The sequence below is a fragment of the Acomys minous genome (assembly GCF_964271855.1).
Source record: "Acomys minous genome assembly, chromosome: 9".
In the NCBI taxonomy this organism is placed as follows: Eukaryota; Metazoa; Chordata; class Mammalia; order Rodentia; family Muridae; genus Acomys; species Acomys minous.
In genome coordinates, this window is record NC_140490.1 from 77855140 (window position 1) to 77858187 (window position 3048).

At 36.1% G+C, this 3048-nt stretch overlaps 1 pseudogene across 1 annotated transcript in view; it reads right to left on the reverse strand.

The window, feature by feature from the left end:
- Nucleotides 1-2095, reverse strand: part of LOC311605894 (vomeronasal type-2 receptor 116-like) — an 18297-nt pseudogene extending 16202 nt beyond the window's left edge. The window contains exons 1-2 of the transcript in view: nt 1841-2095; nt 740-985 (exon numbers count right to left, since the gene is read on the reverse strand). The product of the transcript in view is annotated as a vomeronasal type-2 receptor 116-like (transcript). The remainder of the gene's footprint in view (nt 1-739; nt 986-1840) is intronic.
- Nucleotides 2096-3048: the final 953 nt, after the last annotated feature.

Consider the following 3048-nt stretch of genomic DNA (forward strand, 5'->3'; position numbering starts at 1 on the left):
CCAGCACCATTTGTTGAAGATGCTGTCATTTTTCCATTGAATGGATTTGGCTTCTTTGTCGAAAATCAAGTAAGCAAATGTGTGTGGATTCATCTTTGGGTCTTCAGTTTGATTCCATTGATCCACTAGCCTATTTCTGTGCCAGTACCATGCTGTTTTAATTACTATTGCTCTATAGTACAACTTGATATCAGGTATGGAGATTCCTCCAGAGGATCTTTTATTGTATAGGATTGTTTTTGCTATTCTGGGCTTTTTGTTTCTCCATATGAAGTTGAGAATTGTTCTTTCAATATCTTCAAAATACAAATGACAAGCAGGCAGAGGAAGAAATTAGAAAAATTACTCCCTTCACGATAGCCACAAGCAATATAAAATATCTAGGAATAACCCTAACCAAGCAAGTGAAGGATTTATTTGAAAAAAACTTTAAACCTCTGAAGAAAGAGATTGAAAATGACATCAGAAGATGGCGGGATCTACCTTGTTCATGGATTGGAAGAATTAACATAGTAAAAATGGCCATCTTACCAAAAGCAATTTACAGATTCAATGCAATCCCTATCAGAATACCTCTCTTGAAGATATTCAACAAAACAATCTAAAATATGTATCGCCTAGTTTGAGTGCATTTATAAACCTGTATCACATAGCCAATGTCACACTTCAGCTGAAATGACATTACCTGCCAGGGAGAGAATACCATCTTTTTTCCTTTTACTTGAGTTTGAAATTGTACTTGATTGAGAGTCATCTCATGCAGACTTTGGGCCACGTCATACACAACATTGTACACATTGTAACTCTCCTCACTCATGGCCATGTCAAAAATGTTCCCAGGCAAGAATTCCAAGGAGGCGGTAGGCATACAGTTGTCCACAATTTTACAATCTTTCCTTAAAAATGAGCAATTGAAGAATGAGCCATAATGCATGAAGATAAATGTCTTCTGGGAATTTGGAAGGATTGGCTGTCTGTATAAAACCTGTAAAACGAATATTCTCCTCATTATGGTGTGATAAAATAAGGACCCCGTGTAGTGAATCTAACATGAAATATTTATCAAAATTTGAATGATCCCAGTGTGAGTTCAGGACCCAGACTTTCCATGTTACTTCTGTTTCATATTTACTATTAAGCTTAAGAGAGAATCAGAGTCACCATAAATAATTATCACATTTGCTGATGATTCTAGGATCTGAACCTGATTTTTCCAGGGTTTGGTAAGATATGAGCCCCTTCTAACTAGGATCATTTCCACAAATGCTATGCAGATTTCATTTTTATCCATCTCACTTCTCAAATTTGAGAGAGTCTGGGCACCTTTGTGATCATCTATGATGGAGAGCCCCACCCAGAACCATTGGAAATGAAGCATCAAAGATACAATACCAAGTGTCAGAGATGTGGCCTTAGGGGCCATGTGATACAGAGAAGAAAACTGTCTTTGTTGACTCAGGGTGCTAACAAAAGGCCCAAAAGTAAGCTGTAGAGAAAAAAAAACAATAAAAAGAAGAACATAGTCACAAAATTAAACTACATTCTACAGCAAAGGTTTGAAGCATTTAGGACAATCCTGCTTTGAAGGTAAAATCTACCTTCCTATAGGTTTTCCAGAAAAGTACAGAAAGCATTCAGAGGTTCAACAGTGTTCTGTGTCTACTCTACTTTCTCTTTTCTCTCTATTCCATGCTATGTAAATATAGATGTGCCCTCAACTGTTTGCATCATTTTCCTATCCATGAAGAGTGGTTAAAGTTTCCATTTTCTTCTGTCACAGTCACATAAAATGTTATCATGTAGAGCTGCCATCAAATCCTATACTATCACCTCCTCTCACCTGTGAAAACTTGTATAGATCCAGCAGTGTCCCTATGTATTCAGATATTGCCCATGATGGTCCTGTAAGTACAGCAGCAGAATTGCTCTCTTTTCCATATCTGTAATTAGGAATGCTATGGCCACGCCCTGAAAGTGAGGCAAAAAGATTGCTCAGAGTGTTCCTTTGACCATGTGGAACATTATGTACTTCAAATCCCAAGGTTGTGTTGGGTAAAATGTAGGAGTTGTTGTTGATCTCCTCAATGGTGAACATCATGGCCAAATTACATTGGTAGTTCTTCAACTTAAACCTGGACAGAAGGTAGAACAATATTTAGGAGGAAGATCTGTACCTCTTAACACAAAATATATGTGAAAGTTTAGTACAATGGCTTTTATAGTTTGAATGTTCCTGCTTTTAAAAATCTATGTTTAACTATATTTCCAATATTTTCTGAAATTGGAAGAGGAGTGTAATTTTAAATTTTTTTCTTTTTTAAGTTGAATACATTTTTAATTATACAATGTATTGTAATTTTACTCCACCAAATTCTCCTTGGTCTTGCTCAAATACCCTCCTATGCAAAGTTCACATTCTTTCTTTCTCTATGGTATTAGAAAACACAAAGATATCTATGTACAATAAATAAATTAAAAACAAACAGTTCAGAAAAAGAGAAAACAAACAAACAAAGGAATAAAAAAATCCACCCCCCCCCAAAAAAAAAAACAGAAAAAAAGGCAAAGAAAATGGACAGGAAACACAGACATACAAGGACATGCATGAAGGATCATGTTATTGTATAATTCAAATACTGATTTCTGTATCCCCCATGTCTGGTTGCAATTCATGTTCTGAGAACCCCCCTTTGCAATATTCTATAATCTTTGTTCTCCAATTGTCCCTTGATATCTCAATAAAGCAATTTACATCCAATCAGTGAGCAAGGGAGAAAATAGGGCTGGACTTCTTGCTAGCCAGGGAAGGAGGATTTAGATGAAAAAGCAGGGGATTCAGTCAAGAAATTCAGCCACAGCAGGAGAGGGGAGCTGGATTAAAAAATCTATAAAGTGCAAGTATCACTGAGAGGAAATAGGATTAGTTTAGAGAGTTCAGAATAAATAACTGCTCAGCTCTTGTCCTGTGAAGCTTATTATTAAACAAATATAAAGAGTCACAGTCATTTCTGTGATATCTGGATTTACAGAGAAAGTGAGCAACAAACA